This window comes from Pseudorca crassidens, chromosome X (genome assembly GCF_039906515.1).
Source record: "Pseudorca crassidens isolate mPseCra1 chromosome X, mPseCra1.hap1, whole genome shotgun sequence".
NCBI lineage: Eukaryota > Metazoa > Chordata > Mammalia > Artiodactyla > Delphinidae > Pseudorca > Pseudorca crassidens.
The window spans coordinates 119,391,359-119,414,041 of record NC_090317.1 but is presented as its reverse complement, the minus strand read 5'-3'; the positions used below and the strand labels follow the sequence as shown (position 1 = coordinate 119,414,041).

The 22,683-nt window shown below is 46.6% G+C and overlaps 1 protein-coding gene and 1 long non-coding RNA gene across 3 annotated transcripts in view; both read left to right on the top strand.

Moving 5' to 3' along the window:
* NHS (NHS actin remodeling regulator) overlaps positions 1-22,683 on the top strand; it is a 349,080-nt gene that overhangs the window by 190,101 nt on the left and 136,296 nt on the right. The window lies entirely within an intron of this gene.
* On the top strand, positions 13,541-17,560 carry LOC137216356 (uncharacterized). The gene is made up of 2 exons (XR_010939714.1): positions 13,541-16,295; positions 16,928-17,560. It is a non-coding gene; the product is annotated as an uncharacterized lncRNA (long non-coding RNA).

Sequence of the window (22,683 nt, the reverse complement as noted above, 5' to 3'; positions counted from 1 at the left end):
GTGTCTACAAGGTGGCCGCCGCACAAAGTTGTGTTTCACAAAAGGAGGTGACACCAAAGGCATTTGCAGTTGGCTTTGGCAGTAATGCGTGAATATTATTCAGCCGCTCTGTCCTTGCAATACGAACAAAACTTATTGGACCGGAGGCCACTCGTGTGGAATCTGAGATGTTGGTTCACCAAGAACCAGAAAAAGAATAATGCTGGGACTGCTGAGAGAATGCATAAAATGCTTCTCAGGAGGAAGCGTTTTAAGCATCCCCACTCGCCTAAGGGGCCTTACTTTCATGTACCTCTTCACAAACAGTCGCCCAAGGAAGCCTTCCTGCACGGTCCTCGGTTGGCCTGGCTTCGACACTTAAAGATGAAAAACTCTACTTTTGAAAGTAATATTTCCCAGCTTATGCTCATTGCTAATATAAGGACTTACCGTTTTTCCAGTTAGTCTTAATTAGGCTCCCTTTACAGTTTGCTTACCTCTTTTTTACTTAAAGAAGTAAGATAGTTATTTGCTTGTGGCAAAAAAATATAAGGTAAAACAGTAAGGTATACAAGTTTTCAAAAGTGGAAAGTGGACTCTCTTCAAACCATTCCCCAGCCTTAACCATGGGTTATTGCTCCAGCTGTGTGTCCTTGGGCAGGATGCCTGACTCTTCTGTGCCTCAGTTTCTCCATCCATAAAAGGGGGGTGATATTAGTACTCATCTCATAGGGCGGTTGGGAGGATTTAGTATGCCGCCTGACCTATATTCTGACTAGAGCAATATTAGCTGTTGTTGTCAGTAGCGTGCATTTTTCCCGGACATCAGTGTCGACTTTGCATCCTTCCTGGATTCAGACCTTTCAGGGTATGGCCAAGCCTCAATGAGCAGTGTTATGCCAACAGCATTTTCGCTCAGGATGGGGCCTGTGTAAGTGAGGGAGTCCCGCCCTCCATGTGGCCGTCTCTAGAGGGATCCACTGTGGTTCTATTTTCTTCATGGCTTCTAAGGAACGCCAAGCTTTCTTGAGTAGGAGAGGGGACAACTTGGAATGGGCCTTTGGCTCCGAGGAGGGACCTGACAGATCACGCCCTTCCTTCCCTTGTCAGCCCCTGTGAGGCCTTAATATGGGTACCATCACCCAGAGGAGGCCCCACTTCCCAGGAATATGCTGGGGGACTGACAGCCGAAGGAATAGCTCAGACCGACTTAGCTGGAAAGAAGAGGGGGCCCAGGTCTCGTGCTTGACGAGCTGATGGAAAATTATATGCGGGTTTAGTTTTGTTTTCTTTTTTTTAATGAAGTGGGAAAAAAGAGCTGTGTTTGTTCCTTTTGCCAATTTCACTACGAGAGACACAGTAAGACTACATGTGTGCGGTTGTTTGTACACCTGACACGAGGCAAGACCAGACTGGAGAGAGCTGTTTGCTTGCTTGCTTGCTTGTGTCTCTCTCCAAAACCAAGGGCATTTGTTATCAGATCACTTTTCAGTGAAGGAGTCAGAGCCTGTCTCGTTGGCCTTGTCCCACCATGTGCAGCCGGGACCGAGTTACTTAACCTCTCCGGGCCCAGGTGTCTCATCTATTTAAGAAAATGAGGCTAGAAGTGCTATTTGGGGGGAATGAGAGAAGTGACAGTGGGTCGCGCTGTCACCTTGTTGGGTGAGTGCAGGCATATCTGTCCATTCTCTCCTGGAGGCTTTCTTCTCAGTGTGGAGAACTCTGGGTGCCCGGACTTAGAAGGGCTACGAGAGAAGCAGAAGACGAGCCACTGCCCTCAAGGGCCTTAGAAACAAAGAGAACCCAAAGCACAGGTGTAAAAGCTGCCTGAACACTTACTAAGGCAAAGGATAAAATGAGAGTCACCACCAGAATATTTCAGAATAAGACGATAGATGCCGAGAGGAAATATGGCTGGAAACCCGCATGGAGTCGACAGAGTGACAGGATACCTTGTCAGTTGCTTTTTCAGTTAAAGAGATCAGGTTCCCCATTTGAGCGACACATCCCCTGGCCATCTTCTGTGAACAAACACAGCCATTTACTTGAGGTCTGAGAGTGCCTCTGATGTTGCTGGACCTCTGATAGGACCAGATTCCATGACTTGCCCTCTAATCAACCGTGCCTGCCTACCAGGGCTTGGGAAGCCAGGCTGAGATGCCGTAAACAAAAGCCTGCGACAGCAGTGAGAAGCATAGGCGCACTGCTCTATGGGCAAGATGGTGGAGTAGCCCTGAAATCAGTCCTTCGCTACGCTGTAGGCTTTGCGTAGACTCGTGATGTTTCTTTTCTGAACCTCTGAGGTTGACAGGACAGGGAATGCTAATAAGATTTTTCTCTGAACTTCGTGACTGACTGGTTTATTAGAGAATTGTGGGGGAGGGTTAAGACCTAAAACATTGGTTTTCCTAATACCGAAGACAGTGCTGATTTAGTAAGTTGGTGTTCCTAGGGGAAGATACAAATACATTGACATATATTCACTTACTGAGTAATTAATTTATGCAGCAACTGCAAACCTACATTAAAGAATGCGAATTTCTTTTCACTTAATGATAAAGTGAATCGCCTCTCATACTCTTCTTTAGCGTCTTCCAAAAACACACTACCCAACTGGTAACTGTCCAGTTGGAATTGCAGTCAGTCAGACGGGTGCCCGAGTTAATTGTTGAACTGAGCAGTATAACAACCACATAATAACCACCCAGCACAATGAGTCCGTTCCCCTCCTCAGCAGGTCCGCTGCTTTGGGGGGTAGGGGGTAGGACCCTCAAGGTTTGAGTCTACCAAAAATCACTTCCTTGGCCACGTACTAAAAGTGAGTCTTCCGTGCAATGCCTTTTGGGCTGAAGCCAGTGGTCCACTAAATCTGCTTGGGAACTGACTTGTTAATGATTGTTTTCTTTTTGTGACATTCTTCAAGATAAACTTGCTTGGGCCAGCCTCCTAGAAAACCTTTTAAAATGCTAATTGTGCAACTGTGCGAATAATGTAAAAATAAGTCATGGGGTGCGCTCAGCACTTGACTAATTAACAAGCACTAAATGAACCCTTGCCTGGCAAATTCTGCCCTGGACTGTAGGAATGGCAGAGAGCTTCGTGGAGCCTCAGCTGGGAGAGTCTGGTTTTAAGTTAACAGGTTCTTACAGGAATTGGCCAGTGGAAATCAAGTATTTTTGGGCATAGCGCTATCTTTTATCAAAGTTGAACATAATTGGTGGATTCAATTCAGGGAGTGTTTGCTGAGCGCCTGGAGGGCCCTGTGATAGGCCTGAGGAACGGGGATAGAAAGATGAATTAGACACAAAGGATGCCCTTAAAAGTCAATAATCTAGTGAAAGACAGTGGTGAGTAATCAAAGACAGTAGTAGGATGCTTTGACAGGATACCCAACTAACGGCGGCTTAAATGATAAAGATATTTAATTATCTTAGAAAATATAACGTCTGAAGGTAGATGGTTCTGGGATTGGTTCAGTAATTTGACAGTGTCGTTCCCACCAGGCTCTTCCCATTCTTTTGCTTTGCCGTCCTCATCACGTGGGCTTTTTGTCTTAGGCTTGTTGGCTGGCTCATAGTTGCGATACGATTGTCTTGCTCCAAGTATCATATTCTCAAATGACAGAGCTCACAAGCAGGAAGCAAGACAGGGGGTGGTATGGGACTTCCCTGGTGGCGCAGTGGTTAAGAATCCGCCTGCCGATGCAGGGGACACGGGTTCGAGCCCTGGTCCGGGAAGATCCCACATGCCGCGGAGCAACTAAGCCCGTGCGCCACAACTACTGAGCCTGTGCTCTAGAGCCCGTGAGCCACACCTGTTGAGCCCGCACGCCACAACTACTGAAGCCCATGCACCTAGAGCCCATGCTCCGCAACAAGAGAAGCCCGCGCACTGCAACAAAGAGTAGCCCCTGCTCGCTGTAACTAGAGAAAGCCACATGCAGCAACGAAGACCCAACAAAGCCAAAAATAAATTAATAAAATAAATTAATTTTAAAAAAAAGACAGGGGCGGTAGAAGACCTTGTTCACTCACTTGCTATTCACCACAACAAGTCACCTGGCCATACCTACCTGCAAAGGGGGAGGTTGCAGCCACTTTCCCTCATCAGCTCAGTCCCTGTGATCCATCCCTATGGAAGGGATTTTAAAAGTTTGTTGGGCAATGAGACATCTCCGCCACATAATACCATAAGTGCTCGTAACACACTAAGTGCAGATGTGCCGAGTATGGAGACAGTTAATTCTACCTGGAAAAATGATGGAAGGTTTTGTAGAGGACCTGACATTTGAGCCGAGTCCCCAGGTGGATGGGGAGGGAAATCCAAATCAGGAAACCCGATGGGCAGAGACATAGAGGCATGAAAGAGCTTGTCACATTCTTGTGCTGTGTGTATTTTCTTGCCCTCTTCCCCCCATCTTTTGGTCAAACCTCTAGCAGGTCATTTGAACTCCTCGGGGTCTCAGAGTCCTCATTTATAAAAATGAGGCGGTTGCATCCTGTAGTTGTGAAAAGGTCTCCAAAGTGCTCTCACTCATTCCTTCTCTAACTTCCCAGGTTTAAGGAGACGTTGCCAGGCAGTCTCACACCGTTTCTTAAATGGACAGCAGAGTCGTTCTTTAATCTTACCTCCTCTGTAAAAATACATTTCAAACATTTCTCAGGGAGACAGTATGGTTTCGTATAGGCAGAGCGTGAGATTGGGAATCACAGATCTGAATTGAACACCAAACTTTGTCATTTACTCGTGGTGTGACCTTGAGAAGACGCTTCAGATCGCCACACCCCAGTTTCCTCACCTGTAAAGTGGAGATGATGGTATTTTTCTTGCTTGGTTCTTTGGAAGACTTAGTTGTTATTAAACATGTGGCACAGTGCTGGATACTTATTAAGGTCTCAGAAATGCACAAGGAAATAAAAATGGCCAATATACAGAGTTTTAAATGTTCAGTGAGATATAACTTTGTGTGTGTCAGTGTGCGTGTGTATCAAACGGGCAAAGGATTTTTAAGTTGGTGATCCCCAGAGTGGGCGAGGGTACGGTGGGACAGGGACTCTCGGGGACTGCTAATGAGAATATGAACTGATAATGACACTTCTGGGGGACAGTGTGGCCATTAGAATCTGTCTCTTTAAAATGTTCAAACCCTTTGACCCAGTAACTCAAAATCTAAGAATTTATGCCTGGTGGGTGACCAATGATGTGAACATAGGATATAGTTTCATAAAGTTGTTCATCCTGGTGTTGTTTGGAATTAAAAGCGTCGGCATCAACACAAATGGCCAACGTTAGACAGTCGTTAAATGAATTAAGCTCCGTTCATATATTTTAATATTACCCAGATATTAACAGTCATGTTTTTGGAAGATATTTGATGATATGGGGGAAACGGCCATGATATAATACTTATGTAAAAAGGGCAGTCTTTAGAACAGTCTATACAATATGGTCTCAGTTTTGTAGAAGTAAATAAGTATCATGCTTAGAAAAGTGACTGGAAGGTAAAACACCAAAATGTGAAAATGATCATCTCCGGGTACCAGAAAAACAAGGTGTTTTTATTTTCTTCTGTGCTGCTCCGAATTCTCCAGATTGTCTTGCGCTGCACACGTAATGACAAGGAAAAACACTTATAAACTTAAGAGAAAATATCAGGTTAGAAAAGTTACCCTCAAAAGCAGAATACACTGCCCCTAAATATGCAAGAGTACCCACACCTCCTAAAATAAAAAGAAGATTGGAAGGAAATATGTACACATCTTACCAGTGGTTTTTTCTGGATGATGGCCATTTTCTTCTTTATACTAGGTTGTATTTTCCTACTTTTCCATGATTGGCATATATTATTTTTATGAGCAGAAAGAGAAAATCACCATGCCTCCTGAATACGCCAGGTCCCACATTCTCAAAGGCAGAGGGATAAGGTCAGGGTTCCTGGTGATGGGGCAGGTGAGTGAATTTTGCTGGTGTAAGAAATTGCAGTAGAACCCGTGCTCCAGGCTGCAGGCACTGAAGAGCAGCCTGCTTTTTTAAAAACGGGTGCTTGCTGATCGAATAGGTGCCTCTGGCTGGATGCATGGAGCTCTCTGGTGGCCAAGAGGTGTCAACGCAACAATTTTTGTACTCCCGGAACTAAACCCAAGACCTGCGAGCCAAACCAGAATGTTCAGAAGCTGCTGCATACTTGCAGATTAACTTTCAAGCCCTCGTGATGGGTAGGAGAACATGTGTCTCCATGATTCCCAGAGCATTTCCTATGAAGGAGGAACCCTCCGTACCTTCCAGATAAAGTGGGCACCTTCTCTGACTTCCTGGCCATGTCACAGTCACTTGGCACTGCTTGGTTTTGTTATAACTATTTCTTAACTTGCGCAAGGTACACCAACTCATGTGTGAGCCTTGACTGCGTTGCTTGTCCCGGAAGTCCATACTGTGGGAAATTGCCCTCGTGGGTTATTTTTCAAGGGGGTCTTGATAGCATCATAGAATGTTAAGGCTGGAAGGAGCCTTAGAACCAAAGAGACTGAGCTCTAGTGAAGTCGAGCGGCTTAAAGAAATGACTCATTACTGGCTGATCCAGGAATGGAACGTATTCCAATCTTAAGAATTTTGTCCAGCAGACTCCCCCACTTCCCTGATGCTGCTTTTAACCAAGGTCGCCAACTTGAAACCCAAACTAAGGCTTCAGACTCTCACTGTCCCTGGGTCATCTTGTGTTTCTCTGTGTTTGCATCACACTGTGACTATGTGCATCTGAGATGGGGTGGTCAGCCTGTGTGTGTGTGTGTGTGTGTGTGTGTGTGTGTGTGTGTACACGCGTGTGTGTAGCACCGTGCGGTCATAAGTCTATGTATGTAACTGTCACTGTATTTCTGTGTATCTCTATCTTTTTATTTGGCCGTATTCTGTACACTCAACCATATTGTAAATTCCTTGAAAGTGATCTTCTGTGTCTTTTGTGTTGCAATATAATATTCTCTAGAGGTGTTGGGACCGTTGACACAATTCATTTTACTTTCTTTGTAACCCATGAATAAGAATAACATCAGAATCATTTGGGTCCTTAGACTCAGGACTTCGTTTATAGGATATTGTTCTATATTTAACTTTCGTATTGGCACTGGCATTTAGAGGAGCCTAAAGATTTGTGGGAACTTACCCCTGGGGTATTCCATTGAGAGGTAATTAAGGGAAGGAAAAGGAACAATTTGTACTGCCCAACTGGCAAGCCAACTATTTGGTTATATATTTATTTTTGCTAGAGCGGAAGTCGTCTCAACAATCGCCATGGTAGCTTAGTGATAGCACCTTAGAACTTTGCCAGGAGGTTGGAAGTCTGAGGTTAAGCCTTGAAATGTTCTCTACAGTCAATTTGAATATTTTATCAAATATATTAATTGTGACAAGTTTCCTTTAAAAAAGAGAGAATGATACCTAAGAAATGATCAGATAAAGTGGGCCCTGGGAAGTGCTGCAATAGTGCTCAGTGCTAGGAAGAAAGCAGGGACCAGCATGGCAAGGGGTTTTGGAGCCAGACCTACAGGGTTTGATTTTTGGCATTGCCAGGACAGGAGGGTGGAGTGGAAGGGGGTGTGAATGGGGCAGATGGACCCTAGATGGTTGTTGTATATGTGTGATGAGTACATGGGGTTTCACAGTTCAGTTCTATCTACTTTGGGGATAAATTAGAAATTCTCCATAAGAAGTGAAACTGCCCCCCCCCAAAAAAAAGAAATAGAAGAAACTTGGCCAAGGTCATTTAACAAGTAAGTGGCAGAAAAAAACAACATACTTAATACATTAAGACTATAGTTACTAAAACACCATAGCACAAAGGTTATCATAAGCACAGACTTTGAAGGAGGACGTGAGTTCAAATCATGTGTGTTACTCCAAAACCCTGGGCAAGTCACTGACCTTTGGTTTCCTTGGCTATAAAATGAGAATAAACATCCACCTCCCAGAGTTGTTGGGACCATGAGAAATTAACATCTGTCAGTCACCTAGAACTCTACCTGGCCTTGGTACGCATTCCCTGAAAGTGGTCCCTGCTTTTTTTATTCATACTCTAAGTGGATTAAGAGTCCCACTGGATTCCAGTGGGCCCACTGGGAGGGAGCATGTTTGGGAGCAGTTATTCCTTCAGTGTTCAGGAAAACAGCAGCTCTCAGGTCACACACACAGGACCGGCCCAGCAGTTCCAATTTCTTGGAACTTGATGATTTGGGAACCTCTTCCAGGCTGCAACAAGAATTCAGTGGGGGAGAATTTCCCATCAAATCCCAAGGGATCCCTAGTTGTTTCATTGGATGGGAGTGCAAGAATCCTACACACAGGAAGGACTTCTAAAATAAATGATTTCTCAGGGTGGAACTGAGCCCTAAAACTGACCTGAGGAAAAATGCCTGTTTGTCTCTGTGTTCCAAGAGTAGGGTTTAATTTTTCAGTTTCTTTTTTATACCTTACTCGTCTTCTAAAAAAATTCTCACTGGGCTTCCCTGGTGGCGCAGTGGTTAAGAATCCGCCTGCCAATGCGGGGGACCACGGGTTCGATCCCTGGCCCGGGAAGATCCCACGTGCCGCGGAGCAACTAAGCCCGTGCGCCACAACTACTGAGCCTGCGCTCTAGAGCCCGTGAGCCACAACTACCGAGCCCGCGTGCCGCAACTACTGAAGCCCGTGCGCCTAGAGCCCGTGCTTCGCAACCAGAGAAGCCACCGCAATGAGAAGCCCGCGCACCGCAACGAAGAGTAGCCCCCGCTCGCCACAACTAGAGAAAGCCCGCGCACAGCAGCGAAGACCCAATGCAGCCAAAAATTAAATAAATGAGTGAATAAATAAATAATTCTCACTAAGAAGAACCGATGATATACCAGATAGTCTACCACTGGGTGCCTTTTGTGTACCAGGTAGGGTATCAGTGAACCCTGAGTTTTTGTATCATTTAATGCTCACAACACTCTATGAGGTTGGCCTTATTAATATCATTTTACGGAAGAAGAAATCCACGCTCAGAAAGATTGAAGAACTTGCCCAAGTTCACGTACCATGTAAGCCCGTGCTCTTCCTGTACGTCATGCAGTGCAGGCATAATTATAGCAAAAGCCATTGATAGAGAAGTGAGGAAGAAAGTCACTAACCCAAACACGTTGCTAAGAGGCAGGGGGTCACTAATGAGAAGAAAGTCCAATGGAAGAAAGAGTCTTCACTTGGATGTACATTGGAGCGTGGGCGGCAGATGAGAGGAGGTCATGGATCGATGGAAGCAGCAGAGAGGTATCAGCCAGTCTTATGCTCTCAGGCTTCTCCTCCAAATGGAATTCAGTCGCTGGTTGGAAGGAGTCAAGTGGATTCCTCTGTCTCAGTTCTGCCTGGGGTACCTCTGGGTTGAAGCTATTGCACCTGCCCACAGGGGCAGCCTCTGCAAACAGATTCTCAGGCAGCCTGGAGACGGTGAAAGGGGACCAGACGTCTTGCCTGTCCTACTGTCCTTGAACCAGATTCGGAAACAGGAGCAGCACAGGAGCAGAAACTAAGACACTGATTTTTGTGCATGTGCTTCATCAAGGGCGTGCTCTCAAGAGCCCGGGAGGAAGGGAAGCAGGATAGGGAAAAGATCTGAGCACGTCTGAGGTCTTAGCTAGAGACCACCGCAGCGTTGATCCCACCGTGAAGCAAGTGCTGGCCTTCTTTTCACCGGATTGGTCAGTCATTAGCTATGGGCTGCCCCTGGGAAAGGGGGCATAACCTCCCGGGCTGGGTGACTCTCATTGACTAAGGACAGTTCTCCAGAGAAGGGGTCAGCCATGAGCTGCCGTTACCAGCCAACACTCATAGCAGCTGGAGAAGGGGATTTCAGCCCAGTTAAGGGGATCTGGGTGGGGCATCACCAGTATCCACTACACCCACCAAGCGCCGTCTATGTTCCCGCTGGCCTGGAGTAGATGCGGAATTTCTGCAGGTATCTTGGCCATTGCCCTTCTCATCCACGTGGAGACTGACTTGTTGAGGTAGCCCACCTGGATGTTCATTCTTTGACCCTGGAGGAGAGGGGGTACCAAGCAAGGATCCTTCCCAGGAGCCTGCCAGTCTAGAGACTTTCCCCACTCGCTCTTTATTGGCCGTCTGCTGCTGGGATTGCCCCCACCCCCAGACTCAGCTGAAACTGGATGTTCTTGGCTAAGTCTATCCTAGGGTTTTTACTCTAATGGCATTTGTCATGCACGGTCCCCTTTGATGGAGGGCAGCCGCCATCATCACTTCTAGGTGATACCTTCTATTCCCAAGTTTTATTTCTCCTTTTAGTTCACATGTTCCCCATATTCCGGCTAAACTCCTCTCCAACCCTTCCCTCTCTGTTCCTCTTAATACTTAACCAGGGCTCAAGGTTCCTTTGGGTGAAGAACAATGAAAAAGCAATCAGGCTGGCTTGGAGTGCTAAGGGAATGGATATTAGTTGTGTGTCCAGTTCCTAAGAGTGTGCCTTTCTTTATGCTCAAGATTGAAAGAAAGCAACGGACGTAGACTTTTTTTCTTGCCTTTAGACCTTAAGGACTAGTCATAGGGTTGTCGTGAGATTATTCGATTCAGCAATAAGTGTTTAACATTTAACCTTCTTAATGGGCAATTAGTCAACAGCTATGCCGGTGGGTAAATATTTACCCATCACCTATTCCAAGGAGTGAACGTTGAGTCAAACAGTCACTTGTGTTGGTTCTTTAATAGTGGAAAAGTGATTTCTGTGTAGCTCTAAGAGCTCCAATTTCCTGCCAAGTGAGAACTGACGGAAGGATGTTCAGAGCCCTGAGGTGGGCTTAAATTACAGAAAATTTACTCACCTACTCCCTCACTCCAAAAGAAAAACAAAGAAACAAAAAAAACACTGAAGGTTTGTTATACTCACGACTATTCATCGAAACCTGGCAGCCCCCAAACTCACAAAGTCAAATATAATAAATCAACTCAGCTTCTCAGTCCGTAGGTCTGTGTCAGCCTCTGTTTACCACAAAGCTGCCTGTTTCTTGTCATTATGGATTCAAGTCAGAGCACCGGAAAAGCCAAGATGCTGAGCGGCTTGTTCTTTGTAATGTGTTTGTAATTATTCTGCTTTAGAATGGGAAGAGTGGCTTGGGAGAACTTGTCCAGCTTGGAGGGAGTTGGCAGCTTCCAATCTCTTCATTGTTGGTCTACACCGCAGCCAGCAGGACTAATTCAAATATCCTGAGCATGCCCACGTGGACACACAGAGCGTATGGCCTGACGACTCAGTTAAGGGAATAATGGTCACCATTTCTGAGGCTTTGAGTTCACTTCCAACAAGTACATTTTAATCAACAGGCAGAAAACCATATTTAAAAGTTGAAACATGAACCAAGGTTGCAGGTGGAGGGTCAGGACTTGGGACTCTGATGCTAATACTCCAGGTACAGCCTACCATGCAGAGAGTCAAAGACACCTGCACAGGGAACCACTGAGAGACAGGACCCGAGTGCCCACCCTGGTAGAAAGAAGTTTGAGAGTCTGGAACTTGGTACATTAGTCAAGGTAGGCAAACTGCTTTGCCAACTACTCCAAGTCTCAGGGCTTCATACAAATTAAGGCTTATTTCTTGCGCATGTCACATTCCAAGGAAAAGGGGGCTGCCTTCCTGCAGGCATTCAGAAATCCAAACTCCTAACATTTTATGGCTTCACTCTCCCCTGGGACCTTCCAGTCCTCTCTACCTCCAGATCTGCTGCATCCAGCCAGCAGATGAGGCCAAAAAAGAGCATGGGGACTTCCCTGGTGGCGCAGTGGTTAAGAATCCCCCTGGCAAAGCAGGGGACACGGGTTTGAACCCCGGTCCGGGAAGATCCCACATGCCACAGAGCAACTAAGCCCGTGTGCCACAACTACTGAGCCTGTGCTCTAGAGCCTGAGGTCACAACTACTGAGCCCTCGTGCCACAACTACTGAAGCCCATGCGCCTAGAGCCCGAGCTCCGCAACAAGAGAAGCCACCGCAGTGAGAAGCCCGCACACTGCAACGAAGAGTAGCCCCCGCTCCCCACAACTAGAGAAAGCCCGCTCACAGCAACGAAGACCCAATGCAGCCAAAAATAAATATAATAAATAAATAAATTTATTTTTGTAAAAAAAGAGAGCATGGTGGGTAGCGCGGGAAGTTTTATGGGCGCGCCCATATTTTGGCCGGAGCTGTCACGTGGCCCCCACAGCCGTGCAAGGGAGGCTGGGAAATCTGTGTGCCCGAGACAGACGTAAAGAGAAACGGTATTGTGTAGAAGCAGCCAGTCTGCCGCACATGGTTTGAAGAACTTGAGACCATTCATCGGAAAAAAAAAGAAAAGGAAAAGGGTGGGAGTTGGGATTCTCTCCTCAGCCAGCGTTTGGAAGAAAGCTGGAGAAAAAGCCGAGAAAGAGGGCAGGCAAGAAACTAGTTAACAGTTAGTGGGCTATTCCAGGAGAGTTGCCAAGTTAGAGTAGATTCACTTACACACATAATAGGAGATAAAAATTGTTCTCATTTGGGTTATTTTGTTCAGGCACAGGCTTTAGAGGGTGAGTTCAACTTCCTGAAGCAAAGGATGAGATGAGAGGGAAATGTGCTTTGATTGAGGACCCAGCTGAGTCAGAAAGTAACCAGGTGAGAGGAGCGGGGCGAGCCCCGTGGCAGGCGCCTAATTGTGGTGGACTCGGGGGGTGACCTGTAGCACTGGAGGCTCCCCAGGCCCCTCCTTCACTAGGGATGTTTTGCGAAGAACAGACTCAATGGAGAGAGCGGCTGGGACTCGCACAGGCTCGTTTCTGGAAAGCTAGGACCCCCCTGCTCTGTTCTCTCTCTCTCTCTCTCTCTCTCTCTCTCTCTCTCTCTCTCTCTCTCTCTCTCTCTCTCCCTCCCCCCCCTCCCCCTCCCTCCCTCCCTCCCTCCTCTTTCTTTCTTTTCTTTTCCTGTCTGTGAATGCAGCCCTGTCCCTGTCAGCTTTTTGGGGGAGGAGACCTGTGATGGAAGGGAAGGTTCTGGCAGGGAGCTGGAGGAGAGGCAATGGCTCAGGTGGCGTCAGGGGGCCTCCAGCCTGGCGTGGGGCCTGGTGTGGCTCTTCACTGCATCGTGTTCTCCCTCCCCAGCAATTCCCACAGGCCCTCTGGGGCGGACTCTCCTGTGGCAGTTTCTGGCAGTCCCAAATGTGGCTCGTTGTCAAGTCTCTGGACTGGTTCCCAGGAGCCTGTTGGAAGTCCAGACTCCCAGTAAAGAACAGAATTAATTGGCTGAGCACCAAGATAATATTTTCCCTCACAGTCAAGAACTCTGCCCAGGAAAGAAGTTCAACCCCTCTTATTTTCTCAACTCTTCTTCAATCTCCTTTAGAGTGGTGATCATTAAAAGACTTGTTTTTCAAGTGCACCCCCCCCCCCAAGAAAACTGTTTTATTTATTTAACAAACACATATGGTACTTACTCTGGGCCTTACGCTATTCTAAGTATTGTACAAATATTAACTCATTCGATCCTCACAACAACCCCATAACATAGGTACTATTATTATCTCTACTTTACAGGTGAGGACAGAGAGGTAAGAAAGGCTTAATGGCTTACCCAGCATCATGAAGCTTATAGGTAGTAAGCCTAGAACTTGAGCCAAGGCGATGTAGCTTCAGAGTCCGTATTTGTAACTCAACTAGGCCATCTCTTTATATGTTCTTTCCCCGAAGAAAATGTGGGTTGCTTTCGTAAAATGGTATCACACACATGCAGAAAAATGCACAAATCCTAACTATGCAGCTGAATGCATTTTCACAAACTGAACACACCCAAGTACCCAACATCCCCCCACAAAAAGAACACCACCAGGCCCAGAGGAGCCCCCTCACCTCTACCTTGACCCTAAGGATAACCCATACTCTGACTTTTATCAACATGGGTTAGTTTGAGCTGTTTGTAAAATTCTATACAAATAGAATATCATGTGGTATGATTTCTTCCGTGTCTGATTTCTTTCCCTCTGCAGCAACTTTGTTATTGGATATGGTTGAAATGTATTGGTTTTCATTGCTATGTAGTATTTCAGCTTTTGAGCATATCACAATTGATTTGTCCATTTTATTACTGAAGGACATTTTGCTAATATCCAGTTTGGGGTGTTACGAATAGTGCTGCTATGTACACATCTTTTGGTGAACTCACAGCCATATTTCTGTTGGGGATATACCTAGAAGTGCAAGATCATAGGGAATACAAATATTCAGCTTTAGTAGATACTGCCAAGCAGTTTTCCAGACTGGGTGTACCATCTTGTAATCTCATCAACAGTGTGAGAGAGCTCCAGTTGCCCTACACTCTTGTCAACACTTGGAATTTTCTGTCTTTTTATTTTTAGCCATTCTGGCAGGTGGCATGTATCACACTTTTCAAAAACAAATAACCTATTTATAGAAGAGTTTTAGACTTACGGAAAATTGAGAAATGGTACAGAGAACTCCCATATACCCTGCACCCAAGTTTCCCCTATTAACACCTTATGTTAATATGGTACATTTGTTACAATGATTGAACCAGTATTGATACCTTGTCCTTCATGTAATGCTTGTTAAGCAGCAAACGCACCTGAGAAATGGATTAACGGTGCTAATATCTTCTCCCAATGTCAAATTGAGGACTGTTAGGTAACAGTTTCACGGTCAGATCATTCAAATGGACCAGAGCGGGGTTGATAACGCTAGTGAATTCTTTGCTTGATAAAGTCAAACCCACCAGATGATGCGGGACGTTGTTACCTGGTATAAACCTTTAGGATCGTTGTTCTTTTTTTTTTTAATTTTAAAATTTTATTTATTTACTTTTACAGCAGGTTCTTATTATCCATCTTATACATATTAGTGTATATATGTCAATCCCAATCTCCCAATTCATCCCACCACCACCGCCACCACCACCATCCCCACCCCACCCCCGCCACTTTCCCCGCTTGGTGTCCATATGTTTGTTCTCTACATCTGTGTCTCAATTTCTGCCCTGCAAACCGGTTCATCTGTACCATTTTTCTAGGTTCCACATATATGCGTTAATATACGGTACTTGTTTTTCTCTTTCTGACTTACTTCGCTCTGTATGACAGTCTCTAGATTCATCCACGTCTCTACAAATGACCCAATTTCATTCCTTTTTATGGTTGAGTAATATTCCACTGTATATATGTACCGCATACGATCATTGTTCTTGATTGGGGTTTCTCCCAACATGGACCATAGAAGCACGTGGGGCTCCTGTTAAACTGCCACGCTAAGAATCAAAACCTCTGGGGTTGGAGGTCGAGAATGTACCCTTTGAACAAGAAACTTCAGATGGTTCTAATGCACGCTAAATCCTTATAGCGTGTGTTCTAGACATAGAAAATCAAGCCCAGTTAATAGTGCTGTTATTGTTATACGTCCCGGGGGCACATTTTCCAGGCTGGGCGTCTAGTACTAAGACACTCATTTGGTTCACATTGTATTTATTTTCATAAAATAAAGGCTTATGGGCAAAAAGGCAGCCTATTAATACCAGCGTCCTAAGGAGGATGACTCTTGAGTTAGGTTTCCCAAGACCTTGACTAAAAAAGATTGCACCAGAAAACATAAATGGTGCAGCTGGTCCCCAGTGGGTAAGGAAGCTTAGGCAGAGGGTTAGGGCTCTTGGCCCTCTTGGAATCTCAAAAGGAACTTTCATGTCAAAGAGGGTGTGGAGGACAGCAGGAAGAGATCAGTGTGTAAAATATTCCAATGGCAAATTCCAGAAAAGCAACAGTCAGAGCTAAATGGGACAAGAGACAATACACATTAATGTAAGATGACGTCATCAATTTCATGGCATGTTTATTGAAACAGCCCTTCGTGTTCTAAAAATAACACTGGGGTACAGACCTCTGAATCCCTGCAGGAAACTACAAATTCCTGGGAGGGAACAGCAGCCCCAATCCTGACTTTAATAACAAAAGGCAATTATTTTTAGTATTTTCCAGTAGATCTCAGCTGTCTGGTATTGTCAGGCTCTATTCCTGGAGAGGTGGCATTTAGAGAGACCGAATTAAGTGAGTGGGGATAGGAGGAGAGAGGGGATAAAAGAAGGAAAGAGAACGAAGGGGAAGATGAGTGGGTGCCTATAAGCTCTTTCACTCTGGTACATCATGCGGCGTGGCGGACCCCAAGACAAAGGTGCCAGTCATATAATAATAAATGCCAAGACCAGACCTCCAGGAAGAAATTTACAGGGGTTCCAAAAGAAGCAATGTGTCAGACTGGTTTCAGGGTACAGGGAAGTGTAAAGAAACTAGAGAGAAAGTAGGTCAGTGATAAATTCTGGTGGAAACACCTGGGAAACCATCGTGGGTGCTGGCGTTGTCACTCATTAAGAAGTGGTGAGACCATGGGAGGTAGTGGCATCGCACGGGGTGGTGGCCGGTTGTGGAGGGGAGGAAGGGGATGGAATTCATCTTTTAAGCTGCTTGGAAAACCCCAACTTGTAGGCTCAGCCGATCTGATGAATGAATAGCTTGGCGTGGTGGAGAAATGGGCACCCTGTCTCTTTCCAGTGTTTTGAAAAATCATGGGGAAGCAGGAAGGTTGTCAAGTAGAGAGATGACTTTGCAGAGCATTTGTGTTTCATGGCGGCGGGGGGACGGGGCACGTAAAGCACTATCTTGCCCATTTCAGGCCAGAAAACGAGCCTTAGTTCCCTATCGAAGTAAAGAATAAACCCCGAAGGAAAATAGCAAAAGATCTGGGCATGGCAGAATTGTTTGCTGTGGGCAGCTTACACATCTTAAATCAAGATAAATGGATTTGATGGTGGAAAAGAGCCGTTATCCTCAAAATTACATAATTATTGGGTGAGGAAGGAGAACATTACGTCTGGAGCTTTAAAAGATGTTTCTTTGCTGTGTTAGAAAATCTTACTTGAAAAACTCCTTCAGGTTGGCCTGGATACCAGCAGTCTCACCTAAGTTTTTAAGCGGCCGAAGGAGCACGGTCCCCAAACGATAACTTACAGAAACATTTCCACTGACCTCACCCTCGTATTCTGGGAAAAGAGCAACAAGCTGACAGGTCTTTTTAGCACCGTGAGAAGAGGGATCAGCCTCTTTTACATAAAAGGAGATTTCAACTCAGACGTTAAGTCACTGTCTCAAGTCACAAAGCGCATTAAAAAAAAAAAAAAAAAAAAAAAAAAAAAAACAGCTCAGGACTTCCCTGTTGGCACAGTGGTTAAGAATCTGCCTGCCAATGCAGGGGACACGGGTTCAAGCCCTGGTCAGGGAAGATCCCACATGCCGCGGAGCAACTCAGCTCGTGCGCCACAACTACTGAGCCTGCGCTCTAGAGCCCGCGAGCCACAACTACTGAGTCCCCATGCCACAACTACTGAAGCCCGCGCGCCTAGAGCCCATGCTCCGCAACAAGAGAAGCCCCCGCAATGAGAAGCCCGCGCACCGCAACAAAGAGTAGCCCCGCTCGGCACAACTAGAGAAAGCCCGCGCACAGCCACGAAGACCCAACACAGCCGAAAGTGAAAATAAATAAAATAAACTTATTTTAAAAAACCCAAATCAAGTTTTTTAAGTGCTGTTATTTAAACTGAGAGTCACTTTCCATCAGTTCTCTTATAAACGGGAGTGTAATGTGTAACCGGCAGCTGGCCCTGCATGCCAGGAAGGAAGCAGGACCAGTAGCAAAGTCCTCCTGAGGAGCTTAGAGCTGTTGGGTAGGAAGGAAGGAAGGGAGGGTGGAAGGAAGGAAGGTGCCGTGAGACAGCACTAGAGAAGGGGAGTGTGTCTGCTGTGACTGGAGACGAGGTACCTTGGGGAGGGACCTGTGGCCATGGTGGCAAGCAGTATGGGGTGGCCTAGCGTGGAAGCTGAAAGTTCGCCTCTGCTTGCTAAGCAGGTCACCTTTCCCCTTCTCTCTCTGAGAACAGTGTTTAAGGAAAGAAGAAAGTTCAAAGAAGAAAATTCTTTACACTTCTCTAAGTGGGCTTTCTTCTCTGTGTGGGAGTCCCTTAGAGCATAAGGCTGCTTGGCAACAACCCAGCTACTGTTAACACGATAAACTTATGAAACGTTTAATTTCCACTCTTACATACATTCGCACACACGCTTGCACTTTTTTCCCTCAGGCGTTGAGCAACAGTGATTTCAGGCTTGGGTGTGGAAATCAAGATAAACCACTTTCCTTCTTTCTGAAGGGCAGGATTCGAGACCTACGTCAGCCAAGAGCCAGAACAGCCTCAGACAAAACACGCTGGCTTCGTCTGGGGACACTGAATTGATGCTTGCAACAATGTCAGACTTCTCTCCAAGATATGTCAGAGCTCGGAAAAATAGAACAAAAGGAACTTGCATTCTTTTTTTCTCTCTCCAGAGTCCGCAGCTTCTCACGACCGCCTGCCAAACCTACTATATACTTAGACATTCATTCAGTCATCCCCATTCCCATTATTAATGGTTCAAACAAAGAACATAATCAAATATAGTTATCAGTCTAAAAGATGTTGCTGTGACTTCACACCATGGCTCAACACCGTCCTAATGTTCCTGCTTCCACGGCCAAGTCATTCAGCCCCTTTAGTCCTAACTCTGATTGGCACCCAAAGCTCAAGTGGCAGTAAGAGAGGGGCACATATTTTAATAAGCTACTAGAACTTTCTTTGCCCAAGCCCCTGGGACCCATGGCCCCAGAGGAAAACAAATTGGCTTGGTTTCAGTGACCTCTCAGAGAAGACTGTAAATTCCTTGAGGGCCATGAATTTGCCTCTTTGATGACTCAGTATCTCTACCCCACAGCATCCTACTCTGGGCCCTTAAGAATCTCACTTAGACAGTTTTTGTGTCCTGATAATAAACTAGGTTAATAGTATTTTTAATAAGAGTTCAAAGACATTGGTCAAGTTAACAATAATGTAAGGCATTTTATGTATGTACAAGTATATGTTAATAAATACATCTCCAGGGCTTCCCTGGCGGCACAGTGGTTGAGAATCCGCCTGCCAATGCAGGGGACACGGGTTCAAGCCCTGGTCTGGGAAGATCCCACATGCCACGGAGCAACTAGGCCCGTGCGCCACAACTACTGAAGCCCGCGCGCCTAGAGCCCGTGCTCCGCAACAAGAGAAGCCACCGCAATGAGAAGCCCGCGCGCCTCAACGAAGAGTAGACCCCGCTCGCCGCAACTAGAGAAAGCCCGCGCGCAGCAACGAAGACCCAACACGGCCAAAAATAATAAAAATAAACAAATACATACATACATCTCCAGACTGGGAGACAAGTGAAGGGTGCATTGTTTCAGTGAAGTGTTGCCCAAACTGCGTGGGTTCCTCAGGATATTAGTAGGTCACACACACACACATTTCTGTGGTCAAGAAGGTTGGAGAAAACTGGATGAGTTAAAAAAGAAAAACAGTTGCTTTATTGCAGAACCTATGAGAGCCTTTCATATCCTGAAGTACATTGTGACTCTCTAAAAAGGCCCAAGCAGGAAGCATTTCCGAAATTCATTTGACCATAGGGATCTGTTAACACATTGGAGTCTTGGGTTGCATGAAACACATTGCAGGAGAAGCTGTTTTAGAAAGCCTCCAGCAATAAAGAATTGCTGGGGCTTCTCGAATGAATGCATGAATGAATGCTTTCTCCAAGCTTGAGTTAAGCCTAGCACCAGCTGATCCTGGTTATCCTTTGACCCAAGGGGTCATATGAGAATATAAAATGCATCCTGAGGGTTTGGGATCCCATACACTAGATAAATGACCAAATCAGGTGAAGAAATACCAGAACTGGCTCACCTTGGGTGTCCTAGAACTGTAGCCTCACCCCAATAAAATACTCCAGAGCAATGCAGGTTGGGGCGAGAGGTGCCTGAGGCTTCCCACTTTGACGTGGGAAAGATGAAAGCATGTCTGGTCTCAGTTTGAGGGGGGCTTGGAGGGCAGCACGGGAATAGTCCCCCTGCCCCATGCTGCTATAATGGGACATTGGCTCTCAGACGCAGGTCCCCGGACACATCCGTGTGTCGCTCGTAGCCTCAAGTACTTTGTTATTCATGACAGACACTTGGGAACGGTTTACTTTTAAATATAAATTAGGGTGGATTTAAGGGTACAGCTAACATGGCTTTCATCCTATTTTGATATGCTTTTTCAAGTGAGAGAGGAAATAGCTTGCTTACTAGGAGCTGTAAAGGCGTGCTCCAGCCTGGAACAAAAACGGTGAGGATGCTGTAGCAGACGTTAGGGAAGTGCGCCCTCCACGCAAACGCTGAGCCAGGAAACTAGGTAAAGAGTCCGTCCCATGACCCTTAAATGCAGGTCAGTGAGTTGCTTGGTTGACGTAGATTTGCTTTCCTTTCTTTGGGGTTCCTCGTGTTTTCCCTGGGGCGCGAGTCATGATCCTTCCTCCTCTTGGGGGCCAGTAGTGTGGCAGTCTTAAACACCTCTCACCTGTGGTCTTTCCCTCACGGGATCAGCCCTAAGTCCAATCCTTATCATTCGTTGCCAAGGAAGCCCCAGTGGCCACCCTTTGCCCCCAGGCCGGGGTGGGGTCTAGCTTTTCTGCATTCCATCCTGTCCCCACGTCAGTTAACAGGGAGTGGCAGGCCTCCTTCTGTGGAGGTTTATCACTGTGCGTAAAGGGTTAACAGAACCCTTTCCCCTTCCGTGTGGAAATCAGTCCCTATGTTAACTTCCTAGCCCTGTTGCCCTGGAAACCTGGTAAACGTGGAATGTCAGCTGTGTTACCAGGCAATGTTGCTTATAGTAAAAATGAGGCAATCGTTAAATTGCTTCTGGTGCAGCAGGACTGTAAACGGATCTAAATAGCTGGCAGGAAGCCGTAGCTTGGGGCTTCCCCAAGTGCGCAGCGCTGGGTACTGGCATGTCCCTTCTGGAGCGCCTGGAAACTCTAGTTGCTCACTATATTAGATATGCGCTCCCGTGGGGCGGGCGGCTTGTGAGCCAGGATGGACCCTGCCCTCTCTGACGTGCATCTTGTCTGTTTGCACCTGAGCTGCTGCTTGCGGGGCCAGAGACCAGCCCCTGGACAGCATGTGAGCACGTGTAAGGACCTCCACAGACGAGGGGTCGGTGCCGGGGGCTGCCCTGCTGGCCAGTGGCGGCTCCTCGTCAGTTTCCTTCTGAATTGACTCCCACCCATGGTGTGGCCTATGGGGCTGCCGTGACCTGTTGTCTAACTGCCACGTTTCAGAACCCAGGCTGGTCTGGCCCTTCAAATCTCAGTTCGTGGGGAGCCCTTCCTGTGTCACTGGAAGACGTTCAGAGCCCATTTCCATTCAAAGCAGCCCAGTGCATTTATCTTCCTGGCACAAAAGTGACCAGTTGGAGGGACGGAAAAGGATTTCCACCCTCACTTTTTCTAAACGTTTTATGTTTCCTATTGATGGAGTGGTTCCTTCTGCTTTTAAATCTCTCAAATACCTCAACACTCCCAGAAGCCTCCTAACATACATGCTTCGGGTGGCTGGAGCAGATTTTCGGCGTTTCATTTTATTCAGTACAGTCAGCTCTGCTGCTCTTGTGAGTTCATTGGCAACGATTCCGGCTGAGGCTCCTCATTTAGCAGGATGGGCTTGGCAGGAGCAGTTCAATAGCTAACATGTCTTGAGCACTTGTTACGAGCCCAGAACTGCTCCAAGTGCTTGACGTGGATTAACATGCAAACAACATCCCTATGAGGTAAGAGCTTTTATTTATCACCCTGACTTTAAAGACCAGGCAACTGAGGCACAGAGCAGGTTAGATGGCCTCCGCCAGGGCCACGCAGCTCATAAGTGGCAGAGCCAGTGTTCGCACCCACGGAGTCGAGTTTTCAACTCCTACGGCAAGCTGCCCCTCCCAGTCTCACAATGAAGGCAGGATTTTGTCCAGCCTCGGGGAGTTGAGGATGGAGGCTGTTGGAGAGTGTCCCTGGTGGTCCCTGGTATACTTGGTGGCTCCAAACAGCAGCTTCCCCCCCGACCAAGCAGAAGATGTTTTAGTTTCCTGCCTCATAGAGGAAATTAGCGACATCCCACCCCACTGGGATCACTCATCCAACCAACACTTACTCAGCACGTGCCCTTAAGCACTGAGGTGGCTGCAAAGGCGACAGCAGTGAACCAGAGGGCTCCAGCTCCCTGCCCTCGAGGAGATTCCATTCTGGTGTACATCCTGATCAGCTTCTCCCATCCACAAAGATGAGGAAGAGGGGAATCGGGTAGGAAAATAAGTAGAAAAGCAGGGAAAGAGGAGGAAGGAGAAATGTTCCAGGAGTTTCTGTTTCCCACCCCCACCCCCCCCCCCCCCCCCCCCGTGATAGGGAGTTTTCTGTTTCCCAGCAAGACTCTTCCCACCCCCATCCCCCCACCCCAAGCCAAACAAAGTCAAATCACTGGTAACACTGCCCAATAGAACTTTCTGGGTGATGGAAGTGTTCTTCATCTGTGCTGTTCAGTAGAGGAGCCCCTAGCTATAAGTGGCTCTCAAGCTCTTGAAATGTGGCTAGTGTGACTAAAGAACTGAATTTTAAATCGATTTATTTTTAATTAATTGAAATTGAAATAGCCACGTGTGACTAGTGGCTTCTGTAGTGGACTGCACAGCCACTTGCCTACCTGAACATGGCATCAAACCCCCTCTTTCCAGCCTGGTCCAGATGATTCTAAGTTCCTACATTTCACCAGG